The 20,186-nt window shown below is 37.4% G+C and overlaps 1 protein-coding gene across 2 annotated transcripts in view; it reads right to left on the reverse strand.

Moving 5' to 3' along the window:
* Window positions 1-19,231, reverse strand: part of grhl3 (grainyhead-like transcription factor 3) — a 34,710-nt gene extending 15,479 nt beyond the window's left edge. Inside the window, exons 1-2 of one of the 2 annotated variants that reach the window (XM_008399941.1) lie at window positions 19,173-19,231; window positions 17,532-17,594 (exon numbers count right to left, since the gene is read on the reverse strand). The gene's annotated coding sequence lies outside the window, so the exon portion shown is untranslated. Of the gene's footprint in view, window positions 1-17,531; window positions 17,595-18,405; window positions 18,510-19,172 lie in introns of those variants that run through there. The other variant, XM_008399942.2, reaches the window with a different exon arrangement.
* Window positions 19,232-20,186: the final 955 nt, after the last annotated feature.

Below are 20,186 nucleotides of genomic sequence, written 5' to 3' on the forward strand. Positions count from 1 at the left end.
ACGAGCGTATGGAGCAGATAACCTGTCATATCTCCCATTTCTTTAAGTAAGGTGAGATTTACAGCTACAGTTTATATAAATATAAAGCAGCAGGTTTTAGTGAGGCAGAAGCCAACCTTTTCCACCCCTAATGACACATAAAGCATTATTCAAAAGAAAGACATGTAAAAATGAAAGAGTGGAAATAACCTGCTTGCTCATATGTTCACACCCTTAAGCTAATAGACAATTAAATCATCTTTTTATTCAGTTCCAGATTTTAGGAGTTAACATTTAGCAGCATTTATTAAGAGGTCTAATTAAAAGTTCAGTTGCTCTCGCAGGATTTCCTTCCTGTTTGCTCTTCTGCATTCCTGAGCTGAAGCCAAAATCTGCAAAGATCCTGAAAAGGATCAAGTTATTGTATAAAGGCAAGAATCTGGAGAAGAGTTCAAAACCCACATCAGTCACATTGTACAGAAAAAAGTCACAATATGTCTGTAAAAAGCTTTGAAATGATTCATGGTTCTCGTTTTTAACATCATAATAATCGTCCAGAGGGACCAGGGAGACAAACCTGATGTCAGCTCTGTTCTACATTTAATTCACGTAAAATATACATATATTTTTGCTTCTTAAATAGTTTTTAAATCTGTTTTTAAAAACTAAACGTGTCATACACTTGCTGGAGTAAAAATATTTTTGTAATTTATAGTATATTTTTGTTTTCTCTCAAAGTTAAATGTATTTTCTTTTCAGATAGTAAATACTGAAGAGACTATTGGAAATCCTCTAAATCATTTTACGGTAACACCTTCTAGACAATAATGAACCCAGAAATAATATGTTGTAAGGGTGGACGATACGGATATTTAATCACTATATTTTTTAAAAGGTACAATAAGGGTGTGCTGTGGTGGTGCAGGGGTTAAGCACAACCCACATATGGAGGCCTTAGTCCTTGACATGGCCGTCACAGGTTCGATTCCTGGCCTGGCGACCTTTGCTGCATGTCTTTCCCTTCTCTCATTATCCACTTTCCTGTCAATTCACCATCAAATAAAGGCCACTAGAGCCAATAAAACCTTTAAAAAAAGGTACAATAAGAACTTTTTATAATCACTAAACTGCACACAGTAACTGCATTTAATCATATTTTCAAATTAACTAATATTTATTGATGGTCTCGTTGAACAACCAGTGGAGAAAACAGTAAAACTAACAATCCAAACAATGCAGTTATGTAATGGGCCATTTTAACCCTTTCCTGCATGAATTATGATCCTCTGTGTCAGGATTCTTTTTCCATTTTTTTATTTTCTTAAGGCATAAAAAAGGTAGGAAAAAAAATATTTAAAAAAATATTGTATTTTTTCTTTTTCCTTTATTTAACCAGGTGAACCCCGTTTAGATCCAGATCTCATTTTCAAGAGGGACCTGGGCAGAAATCTACAAAACACAGCAACCTGGTTACAACATAAAATTAATACATATGCACAAGTGTAAAACAGTATAGAACAATTTAAAAACAGCGACACTGTTTAAAAGAATCTCGTTGCCTGTTTTTAAGAATCACTCAAAATGAGTCCAGTGAAACCAGTTCTGACATCTTGAGTTCAGACTGGAGCCGATTCCAGGCTGAAGGAGCATCACACTGAAAGCTTGCTTCCCTTTTTCAGTTCGGAAAAGTGGAACATGCAAAAGAAAAATGTTGTTAATGAATGGGAATTAGCAGATCTATGCAAAAGAGAGTTGAATTCTGCTGGAGCCGAGTAGAGATTTATAAATCAGGATCATCAGGTGATTGTTTCTCTTAAAGGAGGCCATTCAGCTTTTGCATACAACTCACAATGATGTGTGAGACGTCTGCTACCGGTTACAAACCTTAAAGCACAATGACAAACAGTACTTAATGATTGAAGGCATTTGGTCGAAGCATTCATATAAAAAGCATCTCCATAATCCAGGAGTGGCAGGAATGTTGCAGCTACCAATTTACTTCTAGCTTTAAGAGAGAAACAAGATCCATTTCTGTAATAAAATGATGATCAATTGCAATTTTCTCCAAACACAAAGTTGTTATTTGAAAAATACATCAGTAGTGTTGTTCTTTAGGGGTTATCTGATGTTGCAATATTATTTTTACTTGCAAGATTCGTCTACAGTAGAAGGAGGGACCGGGTCCGTCGGCATGCTTTTTTTTGTCTGTCGGCCATATTGGATTTAACAAAAATAATTTCTTGCATTTGCAGCTGAAGGCCAGTAGTTGATGGTGTATTTTATGATGCATTAGTGTCCACTTCAGTGGTCTGTGTGCATTTATAACATAAAAATCCACAAGAAGCACAAGAAAATGGCTTTTAGATAGCTGTCCACTGTAGTGACCGCTATGCATGAAAGGGTTAAACAGCATTAATTGGAATTTAAGGTGAAAATGATGACAATAATGTGTTGTAATGCGAGTTGTGTGAGCATGTTTGAATGGTGTGTTGATCTACCGAGCTGAGGAGAAAGTGCAGGCCTCGTTGTTGTCACTTTGTTTGAGCTACACCAGAGAGGCTCCAGGAGTCTACCGACACTCAAATACCCCCCATCCCACTCCCTGCCCCTCACTGCCCCCTCCTCATTCCTATTCCCCCCAGAAAGGAGACTGCAGCCACTCCCAGAAACTCTGCATTGCCCGGAGAAAGGGATAAGAGTTGGGGGTGGGCAGGAGATGAGGAACTGCAGAGAATGCAGAGAAGCTATAAAACATAAATGATAGCGAGAAAAAGGGTTTAAGGCAGCAGATCCAGCAGCATATGAGGCATTCGGAACAAAGTTGAGCGTTTCAGTGGGGTGACATGAATGTGCTCACTGGCTACGCAGAGAATAAAACGCGCCTGAGGCCTCGAGACGTTCCACAGAAACGATGTCGGCATTGCTCAATGTTTTTTTTTTCTCAGTTCTGCTTCAGGCAGAGGAAAACAAACAGTTTCCGGCTGCTTAATCCAACAGCCGTAAAACAAAAAAGCAGCATGGAACCTACAAAGGAAACACTTTTTCCAGCGTAAAAGTATTGCCTCTGCATTGTACAGAAGGTTTGCTCTGCAGTTAGAGCCATTTAGGGAAAGATTGTTGGCATTTGACGTCTGTGTTGAGTTTCCAGCCATTCCTTTTGAATTCCCAGAACTTTCTTTGGACTGTCAGTTTGACCACAATCGACAGGAGTCTGCAAAAAGACATGCAGCACAACACCTAACCAGTAGGCTTGTTTTAAAGACCTGCCATCTCTATTGGATGAAAGCAGAAACATGAAAACACCAAACGTCTAAATCATCTTCATTTTGCTGTAACATACATTGGACATTTTACTGAGGCAATCAGAATCAGCTGCTCATCATTAAACTAACTCCAGCATTTTGCTAAATTTGGCTAAAAAGTAGAAAACAATGCAGAAACAGCCAGTGCATCTCAATTGAATCCCACAGTATCACCACCACTGATGATCTGTTTCTTACAGGGACTCATCTCCATATCAGGTTTCATCCTGAGCCCAGAGGCCAGTTAAATGCAACCCATCTTAAACATGTATCTGCAGTGAGCAGCAGCAATTACAAACCCTTGAGACATTCCCACGCCTGTTAAATAAGGACAATATTTATAAAGCATACATAACCAGAGTGAACCATTTACTGCCTGAAGTGACAGATAAGATTAGGAGAGATGATTCTCCAGCCCTCCTCTATTATTATTATTATTATTATTATTATTATTATTATTATTATTCCAGCACAACCCAAAATGTTGACTAGAGAATGGTGACGCTACTAGAATTGTTCATTCTAATTCCATCAAAGCTATTTTCCTACAAACAGCTGCCTTCTAATCACTAGAATATATTTATATAAATGTGAGACAGTTGCATAAAAGCCCCAGTAGATTAACAGTTACTAAAATACTTGACTTGAATATTGGAAATATGGTTGAAACCTCCATAATGGTGAATTACTTCTTAATCTTCAAGTTTTTTGTGTTTTTTTTCTTCTCTCCTCTGTTAATTTTTCTTATATTAAAGCTACGGAGAGTGGAAATTGTTTAACGGACACTTAAGGGTAGAAATGTGTAAGCTGAATAGGTTCAGGCTACACCTTTTGAATTCATACATTTCTGAATTATTTTTTTACTTTACTGTTTTAAATTTTGTAGTTGGATTATAAATTGACTGTAACAGCCTCTGCCTCTGTGTTTCACACCAAATAAACTAAACCTAAATCACTTAAATCACCTTTCTTTGTCCTTTTTCTCACTTTCAGCTCTGCTCGTCTTCATCACATCCAGCTACCTCAAAGAATCGAGTTCCTGAATGGCTGATTGGCCATTTGTGTCATCAAGCAATTGAACAGGAGGATCTGAAAAAATCAAAGGGTGGAGACACTGAAGGCATGTTGGATTTTGAAGTCAGTGTGAAAAACTTGGAGCTCTGACTGCTGTCATTTTTATTCCAGCTTTGAATTTTGAATTCAGAGTAAAATTGTGTCTTTAAGCTGCATTTTTCAATGCCAAGAGAAGTTTTTCTTTTAAATATTACACTCCTGAACAAGTGTAAGCTTTGTGCTACTCTTTAGAAACATCAGTCCATGTTAGAACTCCGTACCCGTTTTTTATTTTTATTGTTGGCACCATCAGTCTCCACAGAGGAACAAGTGCTTGTTGTAGCCCTGACAGCCTCAATCAGGTAACATATGTGTGTACAAATCACAGAGAAGTCAGGCAGCGTTCGACGTGTTTCTGGTTTCTAAGACAAACTCCAGCAGCAAGACAATGCAAACAAAGTACACATGCAGCCAGCCCTCTATTAAGGAGTGGTGTGTCATTTCAGAGATAAAGCACAGAAACCGAAGCTAACTGTTGCTTAAATTACTACAAAAACAAACCGTGAAACTGTGGTTTGCCTTTGCAGTGACATTTCTCACCTCATAAACAATATTTCATTCCTTCTACAGTTGGAGGGTTGGTACATGTATTGGTACTTCTATTTTACATCACCAAACAACAAGCATGTACGTCTTCTGCAGTTGAAACTAATAATAATGGCGACGATAATGTCAGTGAGCTCAAGACTCCATGGTAAATATCATGTAACTCTCACTAGTCTGCAAGCTTAGCTTAAAAAAGTGGAAACAACCTGCTAGTCTTGCTTTGCTTCACGTCTATTATTACAAACTTGCGCGAAAAGAAAACAAGTTGATAATGAGTGGAGCTTCGCGTTGTGTTCTTAACTAAACATGGCAAATTTTTGTCATCTTTGAGATGTCTTCTGTTTTACGTCAAGGAAATGTTCTTCCACTTTTCTTTTTCACCGTTTCTTAGAAAACGGTAAAAACAAAACAAAAAATGGACTTCGTCTCAGAGCGACTCAAGTTGAGTGCCATTTTGTTACAGTGCAAAAGTACACAAAGTATTTTTTTTTCCTGTGGCTTTTATCTGATTAACCAGCAGAAAGGAGGACATAACTGTAGCTTACATACATTTGTTTCAGTTTTATTTAACTTTTTGATGCACATCTCTAGCAGGTCGGATGAATAAGGAGTAAAGAGTTTGTGTTCAGTGGCTAAACCTCAGTCAGATTGGCCATTTTCAAGACTTGCCAAAAAAATTTCACTTGGATTTAGGTCTGTGCTTTGACTAGGGCGTTCCTGAACAGGCTTTGATCTAAGCCATTCCTTTGTAATTCTGACTGGATGTTTGCGCTTGATTTCCTGTTATGTCCCAGTTCCCAGGATTTTGTTTTTTTTTCAGGATTTCCCTTCTTTTAGCTCTACAAATATTCCCATCCACTCTGATCTGTTTCCAAGAGGTAATTCCCACAGCATGCTGTAGCCAACACCATGTTTTACCATGTGTGTGTTCAATGGGCATGTGCATTTACCCCCCAAACAGTGTTTTATAACTCAGTAAAAAAAAGTTGTGTTTTGGTCTCATCTAACCAGAGCACCTTCGAATGACTTCCTTTTTGACATTTTTCCACAAAGTTTAAAACTTTTTAGGTGGAAATCTAGTTTGGTTTGAAGTGGTGCAGTACCATTTTGGTGTGCAGATATTTTTCTGTTCCAAAGTGAAACCTAAAAAGTGGAATTACATTGACTTTGTCATTTTGTTTTCATTTTGTGACCATATGACGGCCAACGGTTGCACTGGATTTTAACTGTGTACATGAATACATTTGCAAGGCAAAGTCATGCTAATTTGCAGTCTGATGGCTCTAAAGAACAGCTGTTAGTTAAAGGTAAACCAACCTAATGTTTAATACGTTTCTCCGGGCAGCTTATTTTCCGTCAGCCATCACTGTAAATATACCAGTTATTAGGAAGCACGTGTCTGCACCTGCTTTTCTTTCCCTGAAGATAAACATCTCTCCACCTCTCTCCCTTCACCATCTCTTTTTTTCCTCCTCCTCATCCTTTTTCCCAGTCCACCCATTGCTCTGTGTCCCTCTTTTTCTATGGATGGCTGCTGATATTCCCGTGGGATAGTGGAGGAGGAGAGTTTTCCAGGCGCTGTTGCTTCATCATCCCAAATAAATCAGGGAACATGTTCAGGCCACCTTACATCGGGTTCACAGGTGAAACCCACAGACAGAAACTCTTTTTTTTCCCTTCTTGCATGTCCTCCTCATGCACTCTGCACTATTTACAATGTGAACATTATGATGTTCTCTCTTGTACTATTTGCTTACTTACCTAATTGTCTTTTCATGCAATTTCTAACCTTACAACATGCTTAAACAATTTTTAAAAAGGTAAAAAGCTCAAATATGATTAATTTTATTCTTTTTTCTATTGGTTTATCTTCACGTTCTTACAAAAATATACATTTTTTAACCAATTAAAGATTTAAAAGTGACTTCCAGCAAAGAAAAGACACCTGTGATACTTTTCCGTAATCCGTTTCTCTCTCTCCCCACCTCCTTTGGCCTTTTCTTCGTCTCGCACCCAGTTTCAGTCTACATGTCCCAGCTTGTACTTTTCCTCCAAGACTTGGAGGAAACGTACACTCCCTTTTCTCCTCATCTGCTGAAACAATCACAGTGCCCTGCTCATGGGCCACAGCAGGGTGCGCCTTGTTGCAGACAGGGAACAAGAGACACTGACGTTTGTGCAATCTTTGTGACCTCTACTTTTGATTAACGGCCAAAGTTCTGCTGCCATAGAGATCTTTTTATTGTTTTACACAGTTAAACAAAGGGAATCGCTGTTTGTGTTGGATTTTCCCCAGCTTGTTTCTCTCTCTGACAAACAAACAAAAAAAAAAGTAAAAGAAAATTCATTTGAGGGCCGGAAAATATCCTGGTGAATTGCGGAAATTCACAAGGTAAATCTGAGGATTTAACTGTGTTTTTCTTTCTAATTGCTTAATTTAAGCCTCTCTGTCTGGAGGCACAGAACCGTTAAAACTGATACAACAGCAAGCCTTATTGAGGTTTGGCTGCAGACTAAAACATCTGGATTTGACATACAAGTAGAATATGAAACAAGAGACCTATGTAGATCTGCTAGACATCGGGAGAGATAACAGTGAGAGGATTAATCAGAAGCAGCCAAGATGCCCACGGGGGGAAACAAGCTGGAAAAAATACCAACGATGGTTTATTCTCCATGTTTGACTGATAAAATCAAAAGTTCACCAGAGGAGCTACACATTGTAAAAACACAACATTTTACCAGGAATTTCTGTATAGTTTCTAGTTCAAATACCTGAAAACACTTGAAATAAGTCAAAATTAACTTGCAAGTAACTTTTCAGCAAGATATAGGAGCTTGTTTTAGGTCAAAACTCAACTTTTAATAAAAATTATGTGATCTTTTGTGATTGATCATTATACAAATATCTCGATAAAATACAACGCAGCTCAGTATTTCATGTTTTTTTTTCTGCGAACATTTGTGGAAAATGTGTCTATTCTCATATTTTTTTGCAGAGCATAAAATATTTGAAGTAAAATGCAGGTTTGAAAATTTAAATATCTAGTTGCAGAACTATTTGACAAGCCATCGGCTGGAGTTTAGAGCAGCCAATCCAGGAGCACCGTTTAATTTTCAGGATGCTGATTGAGAGCGGAGAAAATAAAGGATGTAGAAATTAGCTCCTGTGAAAGTGCTGAAACGGCTTCCATTGAGCATATTGATGCATATTGAGGTGCGTCTGATGTTTGAACGACTAAACCAAGTAGTCGTAGAAGTTTTTAAAGTATTTTAAAGGTTTTAGCTAATCACATGTGGCTGGTGCTCCAACATCTGCAAATGCTGGGCATCTGCAGTATTTTACAAGTGAAACATTTATTTTGGACATCTAAACATTTGCATTTCTCTTTCACTGTAATGTTTTCATTTGCTAATGTGCTGCTTTTAGCATGTTGGTTCATTCAGTCTCCCTCTTAAATAGTAAAAGTTAAAATTGCTAACCTTTTCATAGCAGTCCCAAATGTTTGCAGAAATAAAAAAACATCTTCAACAATTAAAAGTATTGCTTCCTAGACTGTGCCAAGAAAATACCTCATTTATTACTATGCTAGATTAAGTTGGGGATATAACTGACGGCTTTATGTTGCAGCTGTTAATGGTGACCATCATCTATTAAAATTACAAGTGGATGTGAATTTTACAAGGAACACACTGTGGCTCGAACTCAGAGCACAGAGCAGATCAAGGGTGACCATTTTAATTAAAGTGGGTGTGCAGAGAATTAGATAAATTACTTTCTCAGGAGTGTCTGTCACAGTTTGGTAACTGAATGCAAACCTGCAGCAAACAGACTTAAAGAATTGGCAAGAATTTTAAAATATTCAAGAATGAACATATCTTAAAGCCAAAGAGCACATCAAAGGTGAATGATAAAAGCAAAACAGGAACCGAGAACCATATATGGATGTTCAAAATGCTCAGATAAGCATGACTGTGAGATCTTCCTCTTAAGAAAATGATTATCAAGGGTAACAGACATCCACCTTCAAGGAAGTCATCTCCTAAAAACCTGGAAATCTCAGATGTGAAGGGAAGAACAGCCCAAACCTGAGTGAAGCTGATGCAACTCAGTTCATGCCTCGGCTAACCCAGCTAGCCTGTGCGGGGAGTCAACAGCCAGACCGTCGAGCGAACGGATGACAATCCTCCTGCATGTTTAGCAACAAAAATCAGGTTCAGCTGCAGCACATTTTTCTGTGTGCCTGAGCAAAATGAAGGTGATGGTGTTGGACTGGAAATACAATCTGCTGAGTTTGAGTTGCATGACGTTGTTCTACCATTAACATCGCTAAGCTACAGGCTTTAAGATTACTACAGTTACAGCAATGTGGCCAGAACTAGAGAAATAATTACAATGTTGAGTCAAATACTGTGATAAATTTATGTTTCAAAGTTCAGGTATGATTTCATCTACAGGGCATTTTAAACATCCACTGGACCAAAGTTGTGATGGTTTTTAGCTGCACGTTCCACCAACTCACTGAATAAACAATGAGCACAGACTACCTAAATCTTCATTTTAAATTAACCATCTCTATTTTTGTTTTGAATGGATGTTGCATCGATTTCACTAAAACACCTCAACAAGATTCTGGACAAGTCATCAAATCAAAACATTTTAGTTCACACAAACACGAGTTAAAGCTAAGATTGATGGACCTTAAGTCCAAAATAATACAGAAAGTAGTTAAATAGATTGGTGCTACTGCAACCATGCAGAAACCATGAGGAAATTTCTCCAACTGAAATGAAGCACGTCTTGGTTTTTAGTCATTATATTATTACCCTTGTCTTTTTATCAAATATATTTTTATTTTATCATTTATCTATGATGTCGCAATTACTGTGAAGCACTTTGGTCAGCTGAAGTTGTAACAAATAGGTTAACGGTAAATTACGAGATTGTTTAGTCGACCTGCATATTTTCAAATAAAAAGGATAAAGTAATTCCGATTCTTTGTAAAACCAAAAAAATGTAATCAAATGTGTATCCGGCAGACATGCACCTGCTCGTGTGAGGCTTAGGAGTCTTTGGGACAGCAAGTCACCTGCCAGTGCAAAGACGGCAGGGGAGGCGGTGAAGATCAGGAGGAAGAGGAGAAAACAAAAGACAGAGGGACACTTCTGCCCTCAAGACAAATGCGGCTCATCTGCGGTTTTAAAAGAAACGCAATTTAAATCTGAGGTGTGAATGGACGACCGGGAGAGACGCAGGGAGGAGAGGAGGAAGGGAAAGAGGATGGTGTGTGTGTGTGTGTGTGTGGGTGTGTGTGTGTGTGTGTGTGTGTGTGGGTGTGCGTGTGTGCGTGTGTGCGTGTACTGTGGGGGTGTTGGATAGGAAAGGGAGTTGTCTGCTGCAACAAGTCTAACCTGAATCAAAGCTAACAAGATGCTGTGATTGCAGGGTGCTGAAAATATGAAGTAACCACCAAGAAAAAAAAAAAAAGAGGAGAATTAAACACTAGCTTTTGTTCAGTCTCCTCCGTTCAGGTTTCAAACAAGATTTCTCTCTCCCTCCTAGCTGTCTTCCTTTTCAACACACCATCTCAAAACGGGTAAAGCAGTGTGCAGTGTATCCGACCGTGCAGCACAAAATACAAGAAACAACCTCACATGTAAGGTCAAGCTGCCAGACGGATTAAAATGAGCATAAGAAATAAAAAATAATCCAAGTCTGAGCATTTCTTAGACGAGAACCTGCCTGGTGAAAAGATTTCCCTGCACAAGCATGAAAAAGAAACACGCACTGAACAATGGAGGAGACATTTATACAGGGGAGCATTTAGAATAAAAACATTCTAAAGATTAAAGTAGGTAAAATTTACAAATAGTTGTGAATCATTTGGTAAATTAAAGCAAAAAAAATCTCATTTATGAGAGATAAGGCCACTTGGAGATCAGAATTTTATAAAAATATAACATTTGAAGGGATAACGACATCATTTGTACAGGTGCATCTCAGATTAGAATATAATCAAAGAGATTTATGACCTTCAGAGTGATTCTGTTCATTTTGATGATTGTGACCTAAAACCACAACAGACAAATAAAAAAGGAAAAACAATGTTTGATACAAAAATATGTGTCAATGCATCGTGTTTCATCAAGTTCAAAATCAGTACAACCTTCTACAAGGAGACATTACAGTATTAACCCACCGCTTGGACACAAGGTTTCTTTCTTCCACTTAACTTTCCATTTATATGCCTACATACAAATATTGTTTCACGCAACATAAATGTTGCTAGTTTTTCTTTTTTTAATCTGTAAAATCTAACCCTACCTACCAGCTCAGTAGTTCACACTGAGCAGGTAAACCAGGTAACAAAAAAGAAGATTGGAGAGGCATAAAACTAAATGTTGGCTCTCCATGTTTGATTCTTCTTCAGGGCTGAATATTAGTAAGTCTAAAAGTAAATGTTGTTCTGGGTTGCTAAGCAGATGGTATTTTCTAAGTTTGCTCTAGATTTGTAAAGAATAAAGCTAAATGTTGGGGTGTCCAATGTCGAGGGTCGCCATCCTGCATGCTTTAGTTTTCTCCCAGGTTTAGCACACCTGCATCAAATGATGGCTCGTTAGAGGCCTAATTGACTTGCTGAGGAGGTTGTTGCTACCACCAGGGAGAGAACTAAAGCAGGCAGGATGACGGCCCTCGAGGACCGACTTCGGACACCCCAGCTCTACATGCTTGATTCTTGTTCTTCGTAATCCACAATTTAAAAATTAACAGTTGTTTCTCTGATCTTTCTCCAATATTAAAAGCCCAAAGCTAAATGTTGATCTAAAGCAGGGGTGTCCAAAGTCGTTCCTCGAGGGGCGTCATCCTGCACATTTTAGTTCCCTCCCTGGTTTTACACACCTGCATCAAATGATGGCTCATCAGAGGCCTAAGGAGAACATTGACTTGCTGAGGAGGTTGTTGCTACCACCAGGGAGAGAACTTAAAAATGCAGGATCCCGGCCCTCGAGGACCGACTTTGGACACCCCTGATCTAAAGTAAAAAAAAGTATTTAGTCAGCCACCAACTGTGCAAATTCTCCCACTTAAAAAGATGAGGCAGGTCTGTAACTGACATCAGAGGTAGACCTCAAATATGAGAGACAGAAAAGAAATCTAGAAAATCATTCAGAATTTTTGATGCTTAAGGTGACTTTGCATGATAAGCTTGAATTAAAGCATCTTTCATATGACTTTACATATTGAGTTTCACTTTTAAATTAAAAGAATTAAATTATTCTGACGATCTTGTTTATTAGATGCACCTGCATACAAGTTGTTGAGGTCAACAGTTGAGATGATGCAATCTTGTCAAAACCTCACAACTACAGGTAGAAAAAAGAAAACACTGCAACGCACGAGTTATGCACAGTGTGGGTTTTCATAACACTTTCTTATCTTGTTTTCGTTTGGTTCATGCTCATTTCGTTCAGTTACCAGTTTTTGCAAACTAACAAATGCTAATTTTTAGCCCAATTGAACACCACAAACTCAAATTAGCAAAGCGATGTAAAACATTTTATGGCCTCCTTTAGTTCTAATGAAAACCTAATTGCATCATGAGCCATTTCGCAGGATGAGGTTTCCATGACAGCATTCACGGTGATCCAGCAATAATCCCCAGCCTGAGTCAGAATGACTGTTTGATGGCTCAAATATGTTTGTGGTTTTAGACATTCTGTAGAACTTAATCCTCCCAGCAGTGTTGTGTTAGTTGAAGAATTTGGGATCAAGAAAGATTATCTAATCAAGCAACAACGGGTTTTATAATTTTCAGAATTTTTGCCAGAGGTTGCAGGAATCCCACTAAATAAACGTGATGCTGCACGGCAGTTTAGCAAGAAGATCCTGGGTTTGAATTCCAACTTTGGGTCTTTCTGCATGGAGTTTGCAATTATTTTCTCTCCAAGTTAATTGGTCTCTCTAGGTGTGTGTGTTTGTGCGTTTGTCCCATGATTAACCGGAAACCTGTCCTGGGTTTTGCAGCTTGGCAACATCTTCCTGACACAGATCAGGATGAATGATATTTGAGGGGACAGTGGAAATGTCTTATGATTACAAACAATCATTTATAAATTGATAACTTTGAAATGTGATTTTCCAATACTTACTGACAGGTTGATTGTCAGTTTATTGAGTTTAAAACCTTTGTAACAGTGTTTTTGCCAAAAGAAGAAAATAAAATCATCCCTTATAGCGTCCGATGAGCACGGCCAGCGCAGCGACTTAGTGCTGGGGAACCAGAGCACCCTGGTCAGAGGGGTTATATAAAAGGGCGAGAGATGAAAACATGGATCCATAGTGCTGGGGAACCAGAGCACCCTGATGAAAAGTGGGCTACTGGAACAAGATGGAAATGGGCGAGAGATAAAAATATGGATCTGTTGGAATGCTACTACTCAAGTAACCCTAGTCAAGAGGGGTTATATGCAAAGACTACGGGAGGAATGGCTAGCTCAATGGGTAAGTCACCAGTCTTCCACCCTTTGCTTTGGTTATTGCTTCATTTATTTTCCAAAATGTCATTTCAGTTTATAAGGCCATCAAGCTGGCTTAAGGCAATAATAACCCCGTTAAAAGGATCCATCTCAAATTACAGGCAGACGAGATTAAAACCTATTAAATTGAACTCTGGCTCCAGCCTTATAAGCCCAGAAGTCTCGCTGGTGTAATAATCATCCAAGAAATCCTATTCTACAGTGATCTCAGCTATTAAATAAAAAAATAAAACTCTGCACGTCTTTAAAAATCAATCAGTTTGCTTAATAGAAGTCAAAACAGCAACATCTCCAGCTATTCTGAAGAAGAAACGTTTAAATCCCTGCAACAGCTCAATGAATGAAATGTTATTTTTTCTTCACAACCTCAGGTGGTGTCCATGTTAAACTGTGTCAGCTTTTAGGGTCAGAACATGTCAAAGAGCTTTACACCCACAGTCACTGAGCTGTGCGTAATTAAGCTCAGCTATTAAAACTAGCATTCCTTACAGGGTTGTCATTGTCACTGCAAATGACAAGTGTTCACGAACAAGTCTGAACCTGCACAGGATTTAGGAAAATCCTGCTCTGCCACCAGCACATTTTCACAACGTGCAAAGTTCCCAATCTGGAGTATCGCTCAAGAAAAACAACTTCCTGTTGCAGTTTGCGGTGTTGAAATGAAGTGTCCCCTTCATTCCCTCTTCCTAGCTAACGTACTCGCATTCTTTACTCATTACAAGTGAATGCTGCTCTGTTCGGTTTTTAAAACAGGCCTGGCAGTTAATACATGCAACGTTTTTGCATTCCTTACCGAAGGACAGAGGACGTCGCCCTCAAACCGCAAAGAAAGAGAAACTAACCGTGTACCGACGCAAAGCAAAAGAAGTTAATGCAATAAAAACAAATAAAAAGAACATCTTAAAATTAAGACTTTACATGAAAAACGAAAAATGTCCACCTCAGAAATTTCTGTTTCATTTAATGGTTTTAGATTTTGGGTACAACAAAAAATACGTCTTCTGTCAACCTTTTCTTAGACATAAAAAAATGCAAATCAGATCTTCAAACTTACATTTTAGTGAAAAGTTTTTCTTTTGGGAAAAATAAACCTGGAATAAAAACAATGCAAAACGTTTCATTCATTTTATGCGCATAGAATCTTAAAGACCAAAAATAAAAAACTGCTTTAAAGATTTTCATACAATTATCATAAAAGAATAATTAATGTTTTAAATATTTTGGTTTTTTCAATGTCAGCATAAACTTCAATCCCCACCATTTCAGTGTTTTTTTTTTTATTTAAATGTTATACCACATAAGTTAAAGTCTTTGTAAATAAAAACTTTTAATGTTACCATGGTTTAAATACAAGAAACATTTTATATTAACATTGTTTAATTTTCTGTTTTGCATTCTCTTGCAGCAGAGCAGCCATGTGAAGCTATAGGGAAAAAAAAGCAACACACTTGGCTTCAAACTCTGTTTTCAACCCCCTAAAATCTCAGTTTTAGTTTTTGAATCTCTTCTTCTATTTTATTTTTCCCAACTTTCTGAGTCCCAACTTCATTCCGACAGATAATCTGAAAAAGGAGCTAATGATTAGGGTGATGGCAAGGAGGACTTCCAAAATAAAAACGTTTCAGAAATAACTGGACGTAAAATAAAATAAAGAAAACTGGAGAAAATAAACTTTTTCCTTTTCAAAAACAGATGCAACGTTTAAGAGATATCCGTCTCATTTTCTATTTGAAATTAATTTTCAGAATGAAACAAAAGTTTTGTTCATATACAAAAAATGTTTGTTCTTATTCCAAACCATTTTACACCCCATGTAGAAATATCCTCATCTTGTGGAAAACAACAAAGCATTATTTTTTGAGGGAATGACAAAAAATATACTGCATACATATTAAATGCATTTGAGATGCACGTTATGGCACAAACAAATGCAAAGCGGACAGAGCTTGCTCTATTTTAATTAAAATAGATACAAACATTGTAATGCACCACAAAATGCGCATGCTTTCTAAATTTCATAACCTTTATCCGTTCGGTAGCTCCTTCAGTTCTCTTTGTTTTTGAACAAACTGCCAACAGGAATTGAAAGGATCTGAAAACGGCAAGAATAATAAGTCTAAATGACTGTTTTTACTGTTAAAACAACATTGACAATATAATGTATCTTTAAAAACGCCTCATGGAATAAGCTTGAAAGACGAAAGCACGCAGATGTCTGCAGAAGAAAACCAGTCAGTCATTCAGGCCTGTGGCAGTAAACTGGTCAATCCGCTGAGCTGAATGCCATTTCTCCTAACAAAGGCACAAACGTTTACGGGAAAGGAATTCTAACCTACAGGGTTTTCATCTCTTTCATCTCACACAGCTTTATATGCATTTTTTTAAACCAAACAGTAATTTATATTTTAAGTGTCAGGATCATAAAGATCATAATTGTGGGACTTTTTAACAGTAGGAACCTTTGTGAAAACTTGTAATAAAAGTGGTGACAACAGAGTAAGAGTGTTAAATATTTCTATGTTATCATGGAGAAGGAGTTTTACATGTTAATGCTGCAGTTTTCCTGCATATTTGTTAATAAATGAAAAGCCTTAAGTTGATTTATGCATCCCAAAAAGTGGACGAATTTGTCCCACCTGCAGGTGTGTGTACCTGTTCCCACCTGGAGGAAGACACCTGTGCTTTTCACCTGTTTCAGTCTCTAAATCAGTGTGTGTGTGAGTGTGTGTTTAACACACCCGGCCTGTAAAGCCACGTCTCATTCCTGCAGCTAATTCAGGAGCGTTAAAGTGTGACGAGTCTGGAGGGAAGGAAAGACTTTGCAGTTTCGGGAAAACAAGATGTTATATCGCTAAACTTATTGAAGTGTTATTCAAAAAAAAAAAAAAAAAACTTTTGAGAGCTCATGCAAGACATAAAAACAAAGATGAAAGATAAATGCCGTCACCAAGTCATGATGATTTGGTTTCGCAAACAGGAAGCAGCAACCAATTAAATGCACCTTTTCATGCAACGAAACGCACTCTAGCAGTGGAGCTGATCAGTGTGCAGCACGTTCTTGCACCTTTACTGTCACAAACAACAACAGAACAGAAGAAGAAGAATGTTTGCTCAGTGTCTCGTATTGCCTTCAGTGATAAACGGCATTTACGATGTGAGAGTCGTGCTCAAGCATTTGAGCTGACGTCTCAGTCAACCATCGAACGGTGATGGAAAGTCACCTTGATAAGCGTGGATTATTCATCTTCACGTCAAGGTTAGCTGCTGCCCAACAGCAGCTCTTCACTCCCCCTACTGGCAGCTGGGGGTCAGATTTAAAACCAAACTTTGATCATTTATGATCAGATTTTAATAAGTTACTAAAGTTTTAATCATCCAATAATGACTCATTCCCACAGAGTTAATGTTAAGATCAAGTTTACAAATTTCCTACATGAGTGGAAAAACGTCTACACAGTTTTTGTTTGGAAAATTAATAATAAATAACATTCCAGACACAGAATCAACTATATATGATTTCATAAATTCCATTATTAGCTACAAATTTTAAATTTTCTATCCCCTAAAATCCTGGTTTTCATGAACAAGTCTTTACCAGTCTGATATGCAAATTGATTTTCTTCTTGTTGGGTGAAGCTGAAAATTGGTAACATCGATAGTCAAAAATGTGCAAACCCAAATACTTCATAACACCAGCAGATTTAAGTTTAAAAAGTTAAAATTTGACTTTTCTGACTTTCCGAGTGCTAAATTCACTCACACAGAGAAGCTGCAAAAGGAGCTAAAGATTAGGGTGATGGAAAGAGACCGTTCAACCCATTAAAAGTTTCAATGGGTTTTAATAACGCATAATAATTTAAACAGTTTTAATCACACATAATGTTCCAGATAAGATTCAACCATCTTTTTTCATGTATTGATCATAACTTCTGCCATTAATGGAAACAGTGACTCATCGATTCATCACATGATATGCATCTGCTTTTGTAACACAAAGAAAAAAAATAAAAGTCATCCGTGTTAGAACAGTAGCTGCACCCTTTGTTGACCTACCTTTGTTTTTTTCCAAGGCTCCTGTTATAGTATCATGGCTGCTGACGTAGCGTACTGTCCCTCCTTCACTCAAACACACAGAGAGAACAGAAAACATGCCATCTGAATTAGTCAGGATTACTGAGTCATTGTTAAGTTTGAAAAAATAAGACATCTGTGCAAGTGATGCGTGACAGAGGTGAGCGTGAGTTTGATCACTTAAAGATGGCACCCAGGATTCAATTTCTCAAATGATTACAAAAAGAAAAAATTCGGAAAACAGAAATGAGGGAATGTTCAAAAGTCGGACAGTAAAATTAGCAGGAAGTGCTCTGAAATGTTCAGAGCTGAAAGCATGGCTCCTGAAATCTGTGGAAGGTTTATATTGGAGCTTGAAGGAACTCTGATAATGTTGCTGCAGTTATTTTCCATTCACTCAACTTTCCACTAACATGTTTAGATTCAGCACTCAGCTTCTGTAGCGATTAGGATGTCAACGATAGTCAAGTCAGGAGTCTTCCCCTAAACTTTGCAGGCAAGAAGATCTCATTTCTCCATTATTATAATTTTTGTCTTATTTAATATTCCAATTTTCTGAGATACAGAATTTGTGGTATTCATTAACTGCAAGTCAAAATCATTAATATAATCAGAAACATTTCAAATATATCCCTCTGAGTGCACTCAGAGTTTTAGCCTTCGAATTACTGAGAAAATTAGCTTCTGGACATTTTGATTCACTGAGCTAAATGAACAGTTATCCAGCGCAGTCTTACAAACAAGTCTGATTACATTCAAATTCCTTTTATATCACTGTATTTTCTGGACTTTAGAGCGCACCTCATTATAAGCCGCATCTACAAAGTTTAAAAAATAAATAAAACTGGAAACTTACATATATCAGCCGCTGATATCTACTCCGCTCTCGGTTTTTCACAAGGACGCAGCAGAGTCTTTGTGAGCAGCCCTGCGTCTCCAACGCTGAACCATGGATTGTTTACTGCAGCGGATCTATGTGCTGCCAGATCGGTAGCCCTCAAAGCTACATCATATGAACTTCTTCATGTGGTTTTCATGATGAGGGTGTATGAGTTTGAAGAAATTTCTCCGTCGTGCCTGCTGGTAGCATGTGCTTGTTCTAAATGAAAATTTGCGCTTTCTTCTTCTAGTTTAATGTCGGTTGGCAAGCAATTTAAAGTTGTGCATTACCGCCACCTAATTTGCGCTTTCTTCTTTGATTTCCAATTTTGACTTTCAATGATTCACTTCCTGCTAAAGAGCCCCCTGGTGGTTGAAGGAAAAATCCACAGAAAAGCTGTAAACCACACATGGTTTAAAGAGTAGGAAAAAAGTAGCGGCTTATAGTCCGAAAAATAGCAGCTATTAATCCGGAAAAAAAAACCTAACAAAAAACAAATAAAACATATCTCTTCTTAGGTTAGGTGCTAGGTATTTAATCAGTCTAGTTCCCATTGTGTAAATTATCACATTTGTACTTTTTGTCTTTTCTATGCTTTTTGTTTGTTTGTTTGTTTGTTTGTTTGTTTGTTTGTTTGTTTGTTTGTTTTAATCTATTGCCTGGACAGTAAATTGCAAGTTATCTATGTTTCCACAAAAATGTTTGCAACTAATCATTCAAGCTGATTTGCTTCCAGCACTTACCAGTAAACACAAGGCCCTGTTGGCAAAAATTAAATCTTATAGAAATCTTCTAACTTCCTCAGTCCATGAAAGCAAATATCTCTTACTCAAACATGACGAGAATATTCTCAATTTGTTGGAAGACAAAAAAGAAATGTAAAGAGGGCAAACAGAGAAACACACACCTGGTGACCCTAACAGCTGCCATCAATAAATGCCCTTTTGCATTTCAAGGTGAGTTTGATATTGCTGATTTATGCAGATGGAAAGTATTTAAAGAAAACACAATAGGGAGTGATCATTATCCAATTTTTGTTAATATAGGTATAAATGTAAAGCAAGACCAGACAAAACTTGAGGGGAGGTGGAAATTTGAGAAGGCAGATTGGGGTAAGTTTGAAATTATGAGTGAGGTTAGCTTGGAAAATGTAGATATAAATAAACCAATAAATGAGTTAAATTCAGAAATTAGCAAATGTATAATTCAGCCAAATCGTGTATTCTTATGAGTAATGGTATTAGAAAAAAGAAGATAGTTCCTTGGTGGACACCAGAATGCTCAATAGCAATTAAACAGAGAAATGAGGATTTTAAGACACTTAAGAAAATAATTTGTTTCCAGCATCTAATAAACTATAAAAGGAAACAGGCAGAAGTCAGGAAAATTATAAGAAACGCTAAAAGAGATTATTGGAGGAAATATTGTGAAAATTTGGGGAAAAACACTGCATTAGACAGGGTTTGGAATACTATTAAAAATGTCTGGAAATTCCAAAGAGTCTTTTTTTCCAATAATAAAAGATAATGGAAATATTATTACAGATAATAAAAATAAGGCTGAGGTATTAGCGAAAATATTTACAAAAGTACATAGTACAGAGAATCTAGATAACAAAGAAAAATTAGGACGTGAAACTACTAAACAGCAAAATATTGATTTAATTCATAATGATGAAGAGTATGACGATTTTATTAATATGAAGTTTTCCTTGTTTGAATTAAATGGAGCACTGAGGAATTCTAGTAAATCAACTC

Source organism: Poecilia reticulata, linkage group LG22 (assembly GCF_000633615.1).
Source record: "Poecilia reticulata strain Guanapo linkage group LG22, Guppy_female_1.0+MT, whole genome shotgun sequence".
Lineage (NCBI taxonomy): Eukaryota > Metazoa > Chordata > Actinopteri > Cyprinodontiformes > Poeciliidae > Poecilia > Poecilia reticulata.